The 20,875-nt window shown below is 50.4% G+C and overlaps 1 pseudogene; it reads right to left on the bottom strand.

Moving 5' to 3' along the window:
• LOC149329171 (uncharacterized) overlaps nt 1-15,798 on the bottom strand; it is a 377,016-nt pseudogene extending 361,218 nt beyond the window's left edge.
• Nucleotides 15,799-20,875: the final 5,077 nt, after the last annotated feature.

Here is a 20,875-nt window from a genome sequence, read left to right as displayed (position 1 = left end):
CTCAGGCTATGAGAGACGCCGTAGTGAAGGGCTCCGGATAATTTCGACCCCCTGGGGTTCTTTAACGTGCACTGACATCCCACAGTACACGGGTGCCTTGCGTTTCCGCTGTGGCCGGAATCGAACCCGCTTCTTTCGGGTCAGCTGCCGAGCACCAAACCGCTCAGCCACTGCGGAGGCCCTTATTGCTCAACACGACTGATTAAAAACAAAATCCCCAACACTTTTCTTGTGTGTCGGTGACATGTCGCTTCCTTTATATGTATGTCATGGCAAGCTGCTCGTTTCCCTTTCCATGTCTGCTCTGTGTAATTCATGTGATTTTTGACAACACGGGAGAGATAGGGTCAACTGTACTGGACTTCTTGTAAGTCGCAACCAAAGATCCCTGTCAGGTGCTTCTTGATTGCTTCGTGGGTGTACCCGTAGTCCACTGCTTTGTACCCACTTGGTTCGAAGACCAAGCCTAACTGGTCCTTGTTCTCGCTGGCAAGCATCTGCTTCCACTGCACTGCACTCAGTTCCACCACAGAGTTCAAAGGCACTTTGGCGCACTACCATGTGGTGTGGTAGAGTGTAGGTTTGCCCCCGCACCATGGGCTTTTGTCCTTGTATTGTGTTGGGCACATTTTACTTCGTCTGTTTAGGCACAGGTACGCATCGGCTCGGAGTCTTTTTTTTTTTGTGAAGTTCCAGATACCTTTCCTGCTCCCTTTGTAATAATCCAGAATGTCTGTTGTGTATTTTGCCGGCATTGGGTTCAGGTTGCCCTTCGGGTCTTGCAGATGTTGCGGCTTGCTGCGTATCCTCATGCAGTGTCATAAGCCCTTTGGTTGCCTCTGACCTCTGCATGTCCTGGCATCCATACCAGCACATGGCTGGTTTTCAATTTTGATTCTCTGATTTCTGTATTTCTTCCCGCTTGCCTGCCTACCCTACCATTGAGGTAGTTCAGCATGCTTGCTTGGAGTCCATTAGTACCGTCAGGAGTGTCCCTTCTGATGCCGTCAACTATGGCCATTGCGAGGCAACTTCCTTTGCTTTGGTTATGCTGGCTCCCTTGATGGTTGCACTTGGCACTTGCATTTGGTATTTCACTACTGCTGCAACTGCTTAGGCCCCTTTTGGGTACTCGCTGCATCCATGTGTGCGGTGCCTTTGCTTTTCCCATGCAACCTCTGTAGTTCCTCTGCTCGTGCCGTTCTCCTCTCTTTATGGAGCTTCGGGTCTATGTGCTTGGGCGCAGTCATGACCCTGAGCAGACACGTGTTCATCTTTCAGGTTCCTCATATAGTATTCGCCTTCTCCTGTCCCCATCCCAAGTTTGGTTAGGAGAGCCCTTCCTGTACTCGTTTGCATCACCCGTTGCCTCTGCACTGCTTATAGTGTTTTTGTAACTGCTTAAAAGTGTTGTGCACATCCAGGGCCATTCATTTATCATTGGGGGTGTTTTGTGGTATTTTGAGCACATTTTTGTCCACACTGTGTGTTACGGTCTCTTCCTGCTTTACCTTGGTCGTTAGAGTTCCTGATACAGCAGGCTGTATTGCACCCTGCTGACTACTAGGCTATCCACAAGACTTAGCATGTCTTTTTCCTTCAGGCTGCACTTCCTGTTCGCTGACTGTTTATCATTCTCGCGACTTGTTCTGTGGTTGCCTTGAGTGCTGCGATGCTTCGACTGTGGTGCATTTCTTTAACATAACAAGGGTTTTAATTCATACTAGCTACATTGCTGCATCGACCAGCGTGTGGCTGTGCACACCACAGTCCGGGTCTTTAGGGAGCATCTCTGTGTCTCTGATTTGGTGTCCACAAGTATAAGAAGCATTTTCCCACCAAATGGTGCGGCATAATCTAGGTGCACACTCCCAGCATTCACTTGGCTCAGGCCATGACACTGGTTCTGTCTTAACATTGGAGAGTTGTGCAAACACTGTTCGCATTGTGAAGTGCACTTTTTTCTTTCAGCTACTATTCCTAGCCATCAAACCATACGCCTTGCCATTCCTTTCATGACGACAGGGATGAGCGGGGCTTAAAAGTGGCTGCTTAGAGTTACCATGAGTTCTTTAAACTTATTCTCCTTTGCCTTCACGGGTGCTAGCAAACTGCAAAGCATTGCGCACGTGCTTGTGCCGCAGTTGACAAAAATATGCACTCTTTCTTTCGGCACCCTCAATGCCATTTGCATTGAAGAGCGCGTTTGCAGATTATCAATCGAGCTTAGAAAAGGATAGCTGGTGTACTGTAGCAGACAGGAAAAACAAAGTTGTGCATTGCAATTGCGCTTTACTACCTTTCATCCTGTCTACCTGTGACTCATAGCATTTAGCAACAAGACAGTGCTATGTATTTGCTGTTATTGTGTGTCATGAAATGTCTATTTTGTGATGAATATAAGAGTTAGCCTCCATAGCATACTTTAGACATGCCCACTGTCTGTGGGCCACTGTCTGCTCATGCAAGGAAGCTTGGTTCCTGTCGTTTTTGAGCAGCGCATTGACCGTGCTTTAGCTGCTGGTTCTCCTTGCACCTTTTTGGCAGGGGTTTATTTTGCCCCCAACACTGTGTATTCAATTCGACAGGGTGCTGCTGGAAATGTACATTTAATCTGCATCATCAAACGTATATTTGGTTACAAAAGCAAGCAGCTCAAGTTCCATTGTCTTCTTAAGACTTTTTGGGCACGCCCGTAGCTTATGTGCCACTAACTGGCCATAAACTGAGGCTTGATCCTTATCATCTGCAATGAGGGCATCCACCCTGTCCATATCCTCCTCCCACCGCGACCTCTGGGCCTCCTTCCTTCTTTTCTGCGGTGGTTTCATAGCATGAGGGGCGGCCGCGGTGGTGGAGGGCTGCTGGACGCCATTTGAAGTGGTCTGCACTGGATGGGCATCCTCTTGTGGGGGCTCTACCAGTGTGTCTAGAGAAAAATAAAAGCAAAGCTGAGGCACTGTGAACTGTTTTACATTATGGTATAAATGCAGTTCAGGAGACCAATATGGCTCTCCGAAAACTTTCTGTGCAATGTTTTTTCATAATGCATGCATGTATTTCAGAATTGAGGCCACTCTGCTGTGGCTAACACAGAGTTCAGAAGTCAGTACTGCAGTACTTTGCACTTTTGTAATGGTTGTTGCTGGTACTTATGAAAAGCAGAACTACATTTTGCATATGTGTGAGGCTTCACTGTTGGCTAATTCTAGTGTTGGCCGATAGTACGCACTTTTGCAACTGGAATGCAGACTCTTACCTTCACCTTCTGTGTCACTATAAATTAAATTAAATAATGTTTCGGCCGTTTCTTCAGCTGCACTCTGGCTGTTCGAGATCGTGCTGAAAAAAAAAAAAAAATTGTCAGGCTGGTTAGCACACACTGCTTTGCTTTTCACATGTCATCTTCATAAACACTTCTTTTGAATGTTTGGAAACACAGGACTGTTGTGGGAGTGTAAATAGTTACATAAGTTGTGCTGTACCAGCTTTTGTGTGGCCTTGTCATCAGCTTTTGTGTGGCTTTGTCATCCCAACAGTTCTGCAAACACTTGTTCACCCCAACTTTTCTGATCTCATTGTGCCTAAAATGAGGTACCCAAGTAGCTTCATTGTACAACCTGAAAGTGACTGACATTTTCGCCTTGCTGGTACTGGAACTACTACTGTAAACTTGCATATTTTACCTGCTCCTGCATTGTCTGCCGGTCTCACTTGCCATGTGCTTTGACCCCTGCCCCACACATGTTAAACCTCTCATTGGCTCCAAAAGAAAAATAAATGATTTTGAAAGATGAGCATTGGCCAATGATAACATACCTGCCAACATCCACCTGGTCCTTCAAAAACATTAGCAGGTGGAAATATGGCCACCGCACCTGTTTGCCATCGCTCGCACCTGACCCACTCGGTGCACCATCCTTCCAGGCACGGTGTTTTTTTTGTAAAAGTGTCCCGCAGGCTCTTCCACCGTGCCTGGACATTAGAGCCTGCAAGTAGAGTTTCACAGCATTAAACTCTGTTCACCACCACATATCCTATCTAGCACAGCTGTCAGCATGCCAGCCTAAAGCGCTGGAACGCTGCCCTGCCACACAAAGGCAGTGACATTTTTTGGCAGGTACTCTGCTCTAGAGACTATGCTTGTAGCAGAGAAGAGGTACAGGGACTAAATTTGCCGTGCCAGTTGCAGAGTGCTTGTTATAAGAGACCAACTGGATTCAACTTTCTTCGCTACAATGTCCACTGCTACAGTGCACAAGCCAGTTGTGCCAGCAGTTGTACAAAGGTCAACATGAGCATTTCTGGTATCACTTTCAGCAGTAGTTGCCTCACTAGCGTGCCACTAATTTGACTATTGACTCACCGTGGTATGGTTGCGAGGCCTGAAATTGCAATTCATCTAAAGTGTAACAGATTTCTGTGGTCAGTTCAGCACCCCAAAAGTAATTGATAACTATTATGTTATTCTCATTTCCATTTTTACCAGCGCAAAACATGGACTCCATGGAGTGAGCCAGTGTGGCTTCCAGAATCCGTTGCCAGTTGCAATTTGTACGCTGTTAATTTTCATCACAAAACAACTTATAAAAGCTGTTCTCGTCTTTATGCACCAGCTCGGAATTTAAAACCACACGAGAAGCAGCTAAGCGTCGCGCTTCGTTGTTCGCAATCGCAAAAGAAATGCGAAGCGCGGAATATGGCGCTAGTAAAATGCAGGCCGCTCAGGATAGCATTTCCGGACGTCCTCGTTCGCGCGGCTTTTCGGCAGCGCGACCGAATTCTTCGCTAGCACCAGTGTTCGCCAAGGTTCTAAAAGTTACAAAAGGTGGTTACAACCCGTTCTTCGAGTAGGAAATAGCTGATTACTGCTAATCGACTACTGAGCTATAAAAAACTTTCCGTGAATGTTACCCTGAACTCCAAGCGGCCAATCCAGCTCTACAAAAATGAGCAGCCAGTCTAGAGCGGTCAACCGCTGTGCTGTGGCACAAATGACATACTGCCCGCCTGCATGCTCACTTTGAACCGCGATGCTCGGACCTCAGTCTCTCGTATGTCTATGCGCCCAGGTGTATGTGTAAAAAGCTGCATCTCTATGAAAGTAGTTCTCCAAACAAGTAATCTTTGCACTGTCACGAAACGGCACGCCGCTGTTCGTTCTTGCACTGTGGAAGAATTCTAGAGGCCACTACAATGTGCTTTCGGGCGAGGGAATACGCGACGAGCAGCTCGGGAGACGGGCACCGCCGTGCATGCTGCGAGCTCAGCGGCGCGGTTGAAGCTCATTGACCACGGCCCGCAACACCATTTGCCAGCTTTCTTTCAAGCAGGCGCAGATGGCGCATGAAGGGTGCCCTGCTTTGAAAGGTACACTCGTAGCAATGTAAACATACCTGGGTCGCATCCAAGCTCTCTGACGACTTCGGCCCACGCCTCCGCCTTTCTCTTGCTGTCTTTATAGTCGCTCCTCGAACTGTCCCACAAAATGGGACGCTTCTGCACCTCGCAAATCAGCCGGTCGTTGAATTCCACACGAGCTGACTTTGTTGACAGAGCCATGCTTAAAAAAGTGCGGAGCTGAGCAAGTAAACAGAAGCGCGCGCGCGAAAGGCATGCGCCGGCGAGGAAGACGGAAGTGTCGACACGCCAGTGAGCCATGATTGGCTGTCCCTGCTGGCCGCTTCCGGCAGCGTCGGACGACGCGCGTCAAATATCTGGTGGGTCCAGATCGGCGGCGGCGGGCGTTTTTTTTGAGGCCGGGCGTCAAATGCGCGCCGTCGGGCGAAAAACGCCGAAGAAAACGCTCCATGTATCCCGGCCTTTAGTGAGATCCTCTAAGTGGCGACGAGCCTCTGCGATGGCATTGTCGAGAGCGGTGTCTTCATCTGTGGTGTCCGTGGCTTTACGTGTTGATGTGGGCTTCCTTCCACGACGGTGAACAGCTTGTGCGTAGGAAAGTGGCTGAGCAGGCACGTTGATAGTCGGGGAGTCAGGTGTAGGAAGTGCAGGGAAGTCGTCTTCAGCACACGCTAGAGCAGCGAAGCGATTGCTTGTGCTGATGCCAGTGCTCTCGGACGGCTTGTTCGACTTCTTTGCCTTCTTCTTTGGACAATTAGGAGAACGAATGTCGTGGCCTGGTAATTTGCACAGGGCACAAAGGCCTGCTGTCTGGTCCATATCGGCCACTGCTGCAGGATTGGGGCAGGTAGTCTGCATATGCCCTTCTTTATGACAGTGGTAGCAAAAGATACGGCGTGGACGGAAGGGCTGCGGCTTGACAATGGCGCCGTAATAGGTCATGTAGTCTGGTAGATTGGATAGGCCTTGAAGGGTGAGGAGGTACGTGCCCCGGCGCCCCATAGGCCGGGCATGGAGTACTGTGTGTGTAGAACAACGGATGTTTGTTCTCACTTCCTGGGGAGGGCTAGTGCTGTCGAGGTGGTAGACGATGCATCGGAGGGTGTCAGGCCCGGATGCATAATAGACTTGTACGGGGACATGTTTGCTTGAGTCCAAGGGGACCTGCGTCACACTGCACATTTTCTCAGCGGCCGCTAAGGTTGGTAAGTTCACTGTGATAGTGTTGGAAGAACGATGCACAACAAATCCACAATAGTTAGACGAGCCGAGAACGTGATCAATAGTGGCCTGAACATAACGGGGAGGGATGGCAGTAATGTCAAACCGCAATGTAGGCTTGATGGTGACGCGGAACAGTTTTGGGGTCGGTAGAAGCGCACCTGAGGCGCTACTCACCGGTGGTGTCAGTTGAGGTGGCAGGGGCTCAGTCGGTTCAATCTGTACGGGTGGCCTTGGTAAGGAATACGCAACAGGTTCTACAGGCGCAGTTCCTTGCGGTAGCTGACGAGGTGTCACGGGCTCAACCGGTACAGTTGACCTTGGAAGGGGAGACGAAACTGCAGCCACAGGAACAGTTCCTTGTGGCAATGCGAGAGACACGGGGGCGGTGGTGCAGTCCATGTCGCAAGTCGCAGAATCGGAAGACGCTCCAGCGGGTAAGTCTGTAGCCGCCGAGTCATGCACTGACGTGGAGGCAGCAGGCGGCCGCGTGGCCGCCACCAATGACGCCGAATCCATGCCACAGGCGCGCAGCGCGGCCTCGCTCAGCAGCGCCGAGCTAAGCCTAGCTTGCGCCTGAGACTTGGCCGGCAGACCGCAAAGGCATAGACTCGTTTATGCATCTGGACTCGTCTTCACATTCTGCACAAAAATGTGACATGGCGCAGTCCGTTCTCAGATGCGTGCACACTTCGGCGCAGCGAACCCGAGCCGTGCACCTGGGGCAGAAAACTGAGTGGTGCTTGCACTCCTCATTGAAATGGCGGATGATATCTTTTGTAGTCACCACTGCCTCGCAGCCATTTTCTGCGTTCCAGCACTTCACCTGCGTATAAGAAATGTGCGAAGAAAATGAACAATATACGCTTTGTTCGAGATTATACTTTCAGGACTTTTTAAACACTAAGAACCCTGCATACTGTAAGAAAAGAACTGTAACGCAATCAAGACGTACACAAGAGAGGACCACACAGGACCACACGAGACGACCAGGCCGACATAAACTGAGTGCATATTGGTCGTCGTAACCTAACACTTGACTGTAATAAGTAAGTCAGCCAACCTTCAGCACGAAATTTAGCATGTCTACTTCTTTTCAAGACTTAGCGGTGGCCACATTAAAAAACTGTGCCATTTGGCAGAATTGTAGCACACCGATGTTAAAAGTTTAACGCTTCAAAATTTGCAATTAAATTCAAGCCAGTATGCATAAAAAATGACAGGCCATGCTCTGCAAGGGCAAGGTCTGCATGCGCTAGCGAGTTCTTGCATGTACTAGCGAGACTAGCGAGTGCTTGGCTATTTTTCAAACCACTGCAAAAACCTGTTGTTGGCCATTGCAAACATCTTTTATTCACTCTTAACTTCGATTGAACCACTGCCACCACCGCCTTGCTCCGAGCCCTGGACTAGGGGCCCGGCCACCCGACTTCTGGGAATTAATCTATTCTAAATTAAAGTTTTGTCTCTCTCTCTGCGACGTGACGGAGCAGAATATAATATACGGGAAGCAAGGTTGCGATAGCACGGGTGGTGTGACGTCGCGAACCGGTCAGTTCGCCCTAAGATTCCGGCCTTACCGCCAGTCAACGCCAACCGCGGTTTTTCTGCGACAAGGGGCCTTTAAAGCTCTCGAGTTAAGAGACTGCCGTTGCGCTGTACCACGCACACAATGTAGCTGCCTCTGCTGCGTCGTTGTACAACTGCGTCGGCAGTACGCTGCTGTCAGAGTCACTTTAGGTACCGGCGGCAATGTGCACGGCTTGCCGGAGCAAAGAGGATACATGCAGCGCTGCACATCCTACTACACTGCGCACAACTGTCGCCTCAGCCGAGAGAGGGCGCATCGCTGCCGCTGGCACGATAGTTACTGAATAAGTGCCGAGAATTGCGCATTGTTTTCCCTGGGCCGCTAGCGCCTCTATTAACCATACACGATCACATCGTTGAAAGGTATCAAATAATTTTGGAGAAGGAAACTCCGTTGCACTCGGCCGTTGCTGGCAGTAAATTTGTACACCGACTGTAGTCGTGCTTTGCGGCAGTTTTTTTTTGTCGCAGAGCACACGTCCGCTGAAAACGGTGTTTTATTGTCAATAATACGCAGTTTTTTCCCAAGTGTCCGCTAATTGTTGAAAGAATGATCGGGGAGGCCACCAGAAAACGTTTGTGATATGCATATAAAATGACAGGCCATGCTCTGCAAGAGCAAGGTTTGCATGCTCTAGCAAGCAATTGATCAGACTAACAAGTGCTTAGCTACTTTTCAAACCACTGCAAACACCTTTTGTTGGCCATTGCAAACACCTTTTATTCACTCTTAACTTCACCTGAACCACTCCCACTGCCGTCTTGCTTGGAGCCCTGGACTAGGCGCCCCAACCACCTGACTTCTGGGAATTAATCCATTCTAAATGAAAGTTTTTTTCTCTCTCTGCGCTGTGACGGAGCAGAATATAAAATACGGGAAGCAAGGGTGTGATAGCACGGGTGTTGTGACGTCGCGAACCGGTCAGTTAGCCCTAAGTTTTCGGTCATGACGCTGGTCAACACCGACTAGCGCGTTGAGAGACTACCGTTGGGCTATGCCACGCACACAAGGGGGTGATCTCTACTGAGTCCCTCTGCAACAACAGCGTCGGCAGCACACTGCTCTTCGAGGCACGAGGTACAGGCGGCAATATAAAGGGCCTGTCGGAGGCACATCCTACTATACTGCTCACAACTGTCGCCTCCACCGAGAGAGGGCACCCATGCTGCCGCTGGCACTAGAGTTACTGGCTTATAGAGTTGCGCGTTTTTTTTTTTCCCCTGGGCCGCTCGCGCCTCTATTGGCCATATGCGATCATATGGTTGAAAAGCATTGATGTATTTCGGAGACGCTAACTCATTTGCATTGTACACCGACAAATATTATGTACAACATCTTTCCTCGTGCTTTGTGGCAGTTTTTTTTTTGCCGTAGAGCACGTTCTCTCTGAAAACGATGTTTTCTGATCATTAACACGCAATTTTATCACAAGTGCTCGCTAATGGTTCAAAAGAATAATCGCGGAGGCCACCAGAAAAACGTTTGTGATTTGTGACGTTTACAAAAGGTGGCGTCACCCAACCACAAGACGCGTATTTTGTTCGCAGCTCATTGAGGCAGGCCTCGTTGCAGCCGGTGCATTACTAGTAAGCTGTATGATTCAATGCGACAGTAATTTACCTAAAATAAAGCAAGTTCGGCTGCCAGAAATAAGCGGATTGAGCCTGTCTTGCTCCAACCCCTGCACCTAGTCCACATCCTGCATTCAAGAGTTGCGGCTTTCCCTCATGGTTTGGATGCTTTGCGGCAACAAAGCAGATCTATGCGCAACTTTAGGTACTTATGCAGTAACTCTAGCGGCGGCTGAATTTTGTTGGAGTCGAAATTCTAGAGGCCCGTGTACTGTGCGATGTCAGTGCACGCTAAAGAACCCCAGGGGGTCGAAATTTCCGGAGCCCTCCACTACGGCGTCTCTCATAGCGTGAGTCGCTTTGGGGCGTTGAACTCCACAAACCACAGACCAGTAACTCTAGCTGGCGCTGGGATTGGCGCCGGCGGGAAACTAAAGCCCCTAAAAAAACTGTAGTAGCGACAAGACGCCCTCCCTGTTCTCTCCTCCTCCCTCCCGCTCGTGGGCGAACGGCTTTTGTTTTCTTTTTGATTTCATGTGACTGCGGTGGCGACCTCTAGCCCGCTCCGAAGAAACTAAGGCCCCTTTTCAATTGGTTGCGCTGGATTCCCGTACTTGCCCAGTTCTCCTCTATGTCTCCGCATTAACCGTGCGTTACGCTGCATAAATACATCGGTCACTTAGGAGAAACATTTGCATGCTTCACTGAATCGTCTAAAGGCAAAAATGAGCACGCATAGATAGATTGTTTTGGTAGAGCCGCACGCGCACCGTGTCCGGGTGCGCCGGGCTTTTATGCGGCGTGCCAAGTTTGATATCGAGGGTGGGGCGTGCATTGAACGTGACCGTGAATCACGAGGCCGTACAATGAATTTGCGGTGATCTGTTTTGGTGAAGAGGAGTATGCAAACAGAACGACCGTCCCCGCCGGAACGCTGGACGTGCTACAACGGATGCACAGGTTTGACATCCGAAAAGACACCTGCAAGTGAAGGCATTCTAAATGCCCGTAGTTCATCCGATCTTCTAGTGGCTTTTGGTTTTGGTCTGCTGCAGTGTATCGTGGACCAGGTAAGACGCTAGAGGGAGTGCTCGAAATACGGTACGAAGGCCACGCTACGTGTGTACTTATCTGTGCCTCCCCTGTTCTCTCGCGTGCATGAATTGTAACGATATAGACTCCCGCATAAAAATTGTCTTTGGAATAGTTACTTAGTAAGGAAAAAACCTACCTCGCAAATATCCTTGTCCTGCCAGCAATGGGGTAATAAATTTCTACGTAAATGTTTCATCGGCATCAGTCATTTAGTGAGAAGCAAACCCTACCTCGCTTTTACATCTGTCCGATAATCTTCCACATTCGTATAGTCGCTATTAGAGAAATGCACGGGCCTTAATTATTCACGCGTCCCGAGCCCGTGAACCTTTTTCGTTACGCGTCCCGAGCCCGTGAACCTTTTCGTTACGCGCTCCAACCCGGGGCGATTTTTTCGATATAGGCCCGAACCCGGCCCGGCCCGCGAGGTAGACATGCCCGGCTCAGGCTCGGAAACAGCCCGAGTACTAAATGCACATCGGCAAAGCCAAAGCCTTTTGTTATACTGATCTAATTTAAAAAAAAAAGCGGCTACAAAACTTTTAAAAATGGAGATAATGGCAGCATCACTGTTGGCAACGTTAACAAAAAAAATTACCGACGATTACGTTACTTCCTAATGCGAAATTTGAGCGCAGCAAATAAGCTGTTTCACCTTTTCGATAGATTGAGGCAAAGAAATCAAGCAACACATGTATGCGCTATCACAGAATTTTTATTTTTTTATTTTTCACACGTATTCGCAATTTCGGCTCGGGCGGTGCACATATACAGATCCGCCGCCACCGATCTGGCTCTCTGATTGCCACCGCACAGGGGTTGCATTGGAGGAGGAGCGAAGAAAGGAATTAAGTTCGAGCCGGCGCTTTGACAGCCGGAGGCTCGCAGGAAGAGGGGCGAGGGGGGCGGCGTGTACACCCAGCGGCAAACGATGGGGGCAGAAGCGCGCGCAGCAAGCGGACAACACGATAAAGGGAGGAGGGAAGAGATAGCAGCGACTGACTGATGCCGCTGACGCCGATAGCGCTGGGGGGATGAAAGGGGGGCGGAGCTGGTTACGAGGCCGACGCCGACGAAAACCTACCTCGCAAATATCCTTGGCCTGCCAGCAATGGGTTAATAAATTTCTACGTAAATGTTCCATCGCCATCAGTCATTTAGTGAGAAGCAAAACCTACCTCGCTTTTACATCTGTCCGATAATCTTCCACATTCGTATAGTCGCTATACATAGGTTGCACGTGTCGTCACTTCCGCCCCCATCAAGCGCTTGCGGCCATGCTGCCGAACCATTCGGCCGTCCCCGCCCGTCCGCCCTGCGATGCCTGGCCACTCCTCGGACATTTTCGATTATTTTCTTATCTTTCATGCGCGATGCCTACTTCACAGAGGAATGAACCATTCAGTGCAGGCTACTAGTCTGAATTTATTCGATCGGCGCGCGTACGCTACGCAGACAAAGTGAAAATTTGCGATGATACAGATCCGCACACGCTGCAACCGGGAGTCGACGCGAAGACGGGGGTTGATGTGTTCCTTGAAGTGGCCCACGGGGGATGTCGTGTACTCTTGCCAGCTTTGGGAAGTTGGAAGAAATGAAAGCCTTCGAATCAATGGAGGCACACAATGATTTCTACAGCAGGTGGGTGAGAAGCCTGTCTGCGATGCGCAAGCAACGAGACGAGAAGCTTGGCCTCGGCACGCCGCTTTCTCTGCCGTCATTGCTCGCTACAGTCGTGGCGATCTGAGCCGGCTTGCCTAGTGCTGTAGCTAAGATGCAGCGACACGGGACCCAGTCTCGGTTTGTGTTCAGACAAATTCGATGGCGTCAATCAAAACAGCAACATTCAAGAGTGTAGTCATTGCTTCCCACGTTTTCGTAAACATTTAGTCGACGACACAAGCCTCTTACTTGTCACAAAGTGCAGCCCGCGCACAAGTAAATTTGGGTTGACGGGTTCCAAATCGTCGCGCTTAATGCGAGCCAGCCGCAGCTCGCGCAGATTCGTACTCAGTCATGGAGCGCTCGCACTTGCATGCCTACGATTATCTTACGATGAAGTTCGTGTTCAATGGCTTCTTCTTTCACCTGGAGCAGTCGCTACGATCGTAGCAGCCAAGGGTGGCACACAAAACCATACCGAATCTAATGATGGACGAGAATCGACACGTTGCGAGCTAACATAGGCAGCGGAAAGCTAGACGCGGTCTGGCGGTGGTTCGGCAGCATGGCCGACTCGCAACCAACGGCCACCGGATGTGACGTCGGTGCAAGCTATGTATTAGAGCACTGCACGGGCCTTAATTATTCACGCGTCCCGAGCCCGTGAACCTTTTTCGTTACGCGCCCCAGCCCGGCCCGATTTTTTCGATATAGGCCCGAACCCGGCCCGGCCCGCGCGGTAGACTTGCCCGGCTCAGGCTCGGAAACAGCCCGAGTACTAAATGCACATCGGCAAAGCCAAAGCCTTTTGTTATACTGATCTCATTAAAACAAAAGAAGCGGCTACAAAGCTTTTAAAAATGGAGATAATGGAGGCGTCACTGTGGGCAACGTTAACAAAAAAAAAAAACAAATGTTTTAGCATTAATAAAAGAGGTTATCACAGATTTGCTCGCATTCGTAGCCTCCTCCGAATTAGTTCGGCGTCAAGGGGAAGCGAGAACGCGGAAGTGCTGTTACAAAGTATGTGACAGGAAACGCGCTACCCACTTACGATGGGCACTATCACGCATACCCACAGCTACTGGTCATATTTTGAGAGTAAACGCAAGCCAGCGCGCGCTAGCTGGTGTTTCCACCAACGGTGCTACGGTGCCTTGACGATGCATATCGGCGCGATAATTCTTTGTCTTTTTCTGTAATATAAATATATCTATATATATAATATACACGCACGCACGTGCGCACGCGCGCGACTGCAGAATGCAACGCGTGCGCTTTAAGATTTCAGAGCGCAGTTTGATCTGCGCTCATAGTACTCATGTATGTCTAACTGCGGCGTGCGCTCAAATTTAAGGAACTTCACTCTACAGTTAGACGTGTGCCTCGCGTCACTTACACGCTTGCGTGCGTGCAATCACGATGCGCTCAACTCAAGCGCCCTTATGTCGAGCTTACTGCGGCCATACGCTCGATCGCGAACAAAACACTGCACAGCGTAGCTTGAAAAAAAAAGGAAAACTCAGCAGCTATTGAAAGCACGTCCCTTACTTCGCAAAGTCTGTTCGATGGCGTTGCGTTAAAATTCGCCCGGCCAATTCTGTGTAGCCAAACCTTCCTCCGGCCCGCGTCGGTTTTCGATGATGGGATCGCGAAGAACCGCTTTCCACCGTCGTGACGGTTCCTGCACCCGAAGGCGCAGCAGCCCGTCACGCCGCACAGATAGACGGCTTGAAGTTAGGTGACTGACACACGTTCCGAGCAAAACAAAAGCCGATGTTCTTCACAGCAAGCAATAGCGCAGTGTCCGCAACGACGCCTGCCGAACCTACTCTGCGCGGTTGGAGCGGACGATATGGCGTGTGCGGCCGCGAAAAGCGCGGGTTTAAAGGACTTTTGCGCGCGAAACCCTCGACCAATGGGAAGAGGCGACGGGCGCAGGAGAGAGAGAGGCGGCGCTCTGCAAAGGTTGTCACTGCGCATGTACTTAACTAATCAGAGCATTGAGTTCAGCAGTTTTGCTTTGTAATTTTTGTTGACATTAGAAAAAAATTTCTCTTTCTACGCCATGCTGCCGAACCACCGTCAGCCCTGCCTCTAGCTTACCGCTGCCTATGGTAGCTCGCATAGTTTGGTTCTCGTCCATCTGTAGATTCAGTATGGTTTTGTGCGCCACCCTTTGCTGCTCCAACCGTAACGACATCTCCAGGTGAAACAAGAGGCCGATTAACACGAACTTCGTCTGCATTCATCAGATAATCGTAGGCATGAAAGTTCGAGCTCTCCATGATCGACTCAGTACGAATCTGCGCGAGCTGTGGCTGGCTCGCATTAACTAACGTCGCTATTTGTACAAATAGCTAACGTCGCTATTTGTATTTACCGCACGCGGATGCTGCCCGTGCGGATATTAAAGGGTCCACTCCGGTGCTAGACAGGTTATATGCTTATCTGAATAAATAATTTAGCGAATAATGGTAACGGCCTCAAGGAATTTGTTTTCCTCTGCAGAGCGCGCGAAATAAATCTCAGAGCAACGATCAACGAATGCATGGCGTTCAACTTGCCGCCCAATTACGTCTTCGCAGCTGTCGTGGCGTACCGCGGATAAAACTTCCTGTGATGCCGGGCAAGTTTTTATTTTCCAATTTTCCATGACTACCCGGCTGTAGTCGTATCAATCCGTAGGCTAAACTTTCGCAGATTCCGGTCAAATCTCGCGGTTGGATTGAGGATAAGGAGCTCCGAACACCCCCCACCAGTAGAAATAGAATTAAGTTCCTCACGTGAGCACATCTGAGTGGCAGAAAGCTTGCTTAAAGTCCAATAGTACAAGAAACGTACTCGAACAGTCAGTGCGTCACCGCTAATCGCATCCCTGAATAGCGAGACGTTCACCTTTCGTTATGAGAAGGCGTCGTCATATCGTCCGCTTACGCGAAACTTCCAGCCCTTATTGCATCTAAAAACACCAGACGCGTAAAACCTGAACAGTTCGCCCTCGTCACTCACCTCTTTACTTAGCAGCTCTTCAACGGGAAAGCCCGTCCAGTTCACGCCTTTTTCCGGGCACAGGAGGCCATCCAGGGGACACACGGGCTCGACGCCCTCCGTGCACTGCTCGTAACAGGACATGCAAAAGACGTGCTCGCAGGCAAGGACTGCCGCCTTTGACCGCACCAGTCCGCAAGCACTGCACACTCTGACTCGTAGAGGCGACTTCACGAAGCGCAGAGGCCTCCAGTCGAGCTCGGAGGTGAAACCGACCAGCGTGTAGGACACTTTTCCATGAGGCATCCCGTCCTGCTGTCGTCCTAGTGCCGAAGACGATGGAAATGCTGTGCCCATCCGAGAATGCTTGTCCCGCTATCTCTGTCTCTCCCTCTCTCTCCATCGATTTTGTTTTTTGCCCGTCGTCAGGCTCCGATCGATGTGAATAGCCACCGCGTATACACCTGTCCCAGTTCCTTGCCACGTTGTGAATCGTCAACACTTTCAAGTGACTCTTCAGAATGCTACCCCGCAGGCATGCGCATATCTGCCGCTGAGCAGAAATGATAATTCGTTGATCACCGAAATTTTGACCATAATGGGAAAGAGAAACGGGATTCCCGGGGCTTCGCCTTGTTTCATTTTTGTTTTGCAGGTACGTGTTTCTTCAACAAAGATTGCGTGGTGATGGGAGCGAGAAATAAGACGTCACTGCAGTTCCGTGACACCGTCATGTTGTGGGATACCCGCGTACCCCATTTCCTCCGCCAGCCAGCGGCGAGCGTGCGAACGCCACATGGCGAACCGCGCGAGCCACCCGGGAACGGAGGACGCCGCAGCTGCTTGTGCTCCCGTTCCTGGAGGCCACCGCGGGGTAGCCGCTCAAGTAAGGGGAAAGCGTGAAACACTGCGCAGTGGAGAGCGAACGACAGCCACCCCGAGCTGTAATCGGCAGGCAATGACAGCAAATTGCCCGGGCCGGGGCCGTGGTCGACGCAGGGGCAAGCCCAAGCATAAGATGGCGCAGTTGGCTGCATACTTTGTGTGACTTTTGGAACACTTCCTTCGTGTAACTTATGTGTGCGCATGAGACCCCCGGAACTGCTTGCACTAACGTAGGGGGCCCTAGAAGCGTGTTTCTTAGAGCAACGGCTGATGTAATGTTCGGACCTTCGCCAATAAACCCAAGGTTTGTACATACCGAGAACGGCATGTGCAACAATTTTGCTAGGGCTGGAAACTGTATGCACAGAAGGTGATGAGCTGACCATGCAGAATCCCATTCCATGCTATAACGTGGTTCATCATCATCATCATCAGCCGGACTACGCCCACTGCAGGGCAAAAGCCTCTCCCATGTCTCTCCAATTAACCCTGTCCTTCGCCAGTTGCGGCCACCGTATTCCCGCAAATGTCTTAATCTCATCCGCCCACCTAACCTTCTGCCGCCCCCTGCTTCGCTTGCCTTCTCCAGCAATCGACTCCGTTACCCTTAAGGACCAGCGGTTATCTTGCCTTCGCATTACATGCCCTGCCCAAGCCCATTTCTTCCTCTTGATTTCAACTAGGATGTCATTAACCCGCGTTTGTTCTCTCATCCACTCCGCCGCTTCCGATCTCTTAACGTAACACCTATCATATGTTACGTGGTTAGCCTTACAAAAATAGCACAATTTATTTCTCATTACACTTCTAGGAACTGCGTATTCCTCAGCCCTTTCTTGAACCCTAGGTCAAAAAGAATTGCTACTTAGGCTTTTTCTCAGCGCACTGAAATGTAATTAGTAAAGAAATTTGTCTAATATTTGCAATCTGTTCCAAAGTAAGCAAGCAGAGGACAGCAGTACACTAAGCGAACTCATCTGAAAGCAGCATGGATTGCTTTTAAATGCCAGGATATTTTATGTTGCATTATTTTTGGTATTTAATGCCAAGAAGTTACACGTGGGCTATGACAAGAATCGTAGTGGATGACTGTTGGTTAATTTCGATGAACGAGGTCTTTGATGCGCACTGATATCACGCAGCATTGGTGATTAAAAAACCCGAGGTGGTCACAATTAATCCACAGGCCTCCGCTACGTTGTGCTTCATAGACAAATGAATTCACGGGGCCACTTCCTACACTGGTCATTAGGGAGAGATATTACCGCAGTGCCCTTCAGTATCTGGAAGAGTGAGAGAGAACGCAATTGGTGAAAATGGTTAGTGGCTGTTCCTGCAGATGTTAGTTCACCCCGAAGAAGTTGAAAGGCATTGATGGAGATCTAAAATGGTGCTGCAAATGCAACTGAATTGTTTTGACTCGCATATAGAAGCATTTCAAATTGGCTTTCTAGGTCGTGATGGAGCCTATGTATTTTTCGTTCAACTGTTTACATCGCTTGCAGAGCAAGCAGCTAAACTGTTACATACTTTTGGCTAGTAGCGTGAGCAATAGCTCCTTCTAACTCCTGCAGGTAGCAGGACTTGGAAGGTGCTAGGTGCTGAAAGTTGGAGAAGACCGAAAGGTGACACTATACTACATCTTGTAACGTACTTGCAGCAGTAACTTTCTTAGCAGCCATCACAGAACGTGTCTCAGCGACACCCTTCCGTGTGTAACCCATGAGAAATGTTAGGCTGGTTATTCAACGCTCGCAAAAAGCAAATAGGAATTTTGTTATTAATTTTATTTTATTCTACCTCAATGCCGCAGCAAAATACATGTCGAACCTATGTCAGGCCTATAGGCTGGTACAGCTGCGACGACCAGGCCGGCATGCCTGGTCATTAAGATATGCTCCACCGCAATGCATGAGAGAGCAACTGGAAGCATGAACGATCTGGTTCCGGGCGAACACTATTTATGGAAAACACGGTGACTCTAAGCAAGAGCCGAGCCCGCAGCTTTGTGTTCTCGCGAAAGTTCGCGTACATGGAGTTTAAAGCACTGCGGGTTCGTGGTTAGCGTGAGCCGAACCATAGAGACGATGGCCGAGTGGAGCGCACTCCCAACTTTAAAGTGGTAAAGACATCAAATTCCAAGGTTGTACAAAAGACTGCCATACGTTTCCTTTGTATGTGAGGACCATAAGAGCGAAGTATTAAATTTAAGGGAGGTCTAGAACATATTTTAATTTAATTTTAAAGTTTGTGAAAATGCTCACTCTTGTAGTCTGAGCCATCGCTAGTGCATCAATGTGACGTAGGAACAGAGAAGCAAACACAAGCAAGTATTTCCTACGTCATTGCACAGTTTTCTGACGTACGGGACCAAGTTTTGCGGTTTCGCGGCCTAGCAACCTTGGTTACGATTGCTCACGAGTCTTTTTTTTTCTGCACGCTCGCGAGTGCGACGGTGCTTTACGCCCGGCGTTGCCGCAGGCGATGTCGTTGCCGAAAGATCCACTTTTGCACAGGCATATTGCCGGTGCCCTAATCTAGGAAGCATTCTCTGGTATCATGGATGTTATGTATTTTCTTGTGCGAATGTGAAGTACGCCGATCATGCCGGCCGGCCAGCCTGGATCCCGTCTGCCGGCGTCATAAAAACGAGCCAAAGTGTGTTATTGACGTATGTAATAAACCCTGGGATAAGAAATGTGAAAAATGTGTCATTTTTGAGGATCGCTGACCAATACTGAGCTGCTGGAAAAGGTAACGACTGTGATACGAGCAAACTTCTTGCCACAACCGCCTTGCAGCTGCCGCTGGCCCGACGGGGTCCGCTTCGCCTGGCGCCCGCTCGCTTCGCTGCTGAAGGCGTCGCGGAGATTTACCATACTATTATTTTATTGTGAGATGATGCTGTTGACAGTAAAGCGATGTGTAGAGTAGGCCGTTTATTATAGCGCAGGCGACTTCCGAAGCGCCGGCCGCTGCGGCTTCGATGCGGAAGAGGCTATAGGCCTAGCGACGACCACGGCAACCAGGCAGCAGCAGAGCTCGTCGCCCGGAGCGCCCGCGAGCGATGCCGTTGCCGAAAGCTCGAAACATAAGCATGCGTGCTTTGTCGCTGCTCGAGCAGTCTTTATGAGGGACTGCTGTACGGCGGCGAAGTGCGACACCGGTTGCGGGCGGAGCTTGGGTAGAGCGGCGCAGCGATGCTCACCGCTCCGTGTCCCTGCTTGCAGTAGGGCGGCAGTTCGCAAGCGACGATCAGTGCGGCGCGTCGGCCAAGTGGCCATACGGCTTGATGAATGTTGCTGCGCGTGCATTATTTGTCTAAATAATGATTGCACTTCGCGCTCTGAGCTCGCTACTTGTTTTTGGTCGGCGAATGTTTTCGCTCGGCCATCGATATGCCCAAGGCACGTCGGCCAACGGGTCTCGTTTTGGTCGGCGGCGTTGTCACACTAGGACGACGCTTGGTCGTTGGGGCGTCGTCGTCGTCGTCGGTGCAGTGTGACTTGTTAGTCGGGGAACGACCAGGTTGGCCGACGCGACCGTCGGCGTCGCTGTCGCGTCGACCTCATGGTCCCGTCGGCCTAGTGTGAACGCGCCTGAACTGCGCGCTGGTCCCAGGCTGCCCTAGTCGTCGCTAGGCCTACGTGGTCTCGCTTCCGCAGTTGACGGCGCTTTGGAAGTCGACTGTGCTATAATAAAAGGCCTACTCTTCACATCGCTTTAGTGCGAACTCGTCCCATAATAGAAGATAAGTTCGATTTCCACGACGCCTTCATCAACGGAGCTAGCAGACGAGCAGCGCGCACGAAGAAGCAGCGTCGAGCTGTCGGGATGGGACAACGTCGGCGTGAGGTCGGCGCTGTTGTCGGCAGAGTGTGACACACGGGTCGGCCGACGGCTGCTATCTCGGCGACGCGACGGCGATGCGCTCGTCAGGCGACGACCGGTGCTGGGTCGGCGTCTGCGCAGTGTGACAGACGCGCCGACGGCACGAAAATCGCTGCCGCCGACCATCGCCAGACTGAAATCGGCCGATCGCCGGCGTAGTGTGAACGCGCCTTTACCATTTGAAGTTGCCTACACGCTCGGCGTTCGCTGGCACAATCTGAGCTGCGTCGGGCCTGACGCCTGCCTCCTCTTCGGAATCGCTGGCCAGCGGATCAAAAATGAAGTGGTTGTCGGGGTTCGAACCGCGGCGTCTTCTTCCTCGTCTGCGTCATCCCGCGATTCCTCATAATCGGTGTATTCGCCGAAATAAAACTCTGCTTTCCGACTCGGAGCTGTTCGACTTGCCCTCCGTCCGGCTCTCCGTGTTTACGCGCACCACGTGCGTGTCAAGCAGACGACATGCCTACACGACGTCACGGCTTTCCGGGCCCACGTGACAACGCATTGTCTGGTTTTTGACGTCATGAAAGAGCCTGGCAAAACCTGGCAACTACGAACCGAAACCGAAACTGCTGGGTACAAATAATACGATTATTAATTATATAAT

The sequence above is a fragment of the Amblyomma mixtum genome, chromosome 9, assembly GCF_055824585.1.
Source record: "Amblyomma mixtum isolate Tamu chromosome 9, ASM5582458v1, whole genome shotgun sequence".
Classification (NCBI taxonomy): domain Eukaryota; kingdom Metazoa; phylum Arthropoda; class Arachnida; order Ixodida; family Ixodidae; genus Amblyomma; species Amblyomma mixtum.
This window is presented reverse-complemented; position numbering and strand designations above follow the sequence as displayed.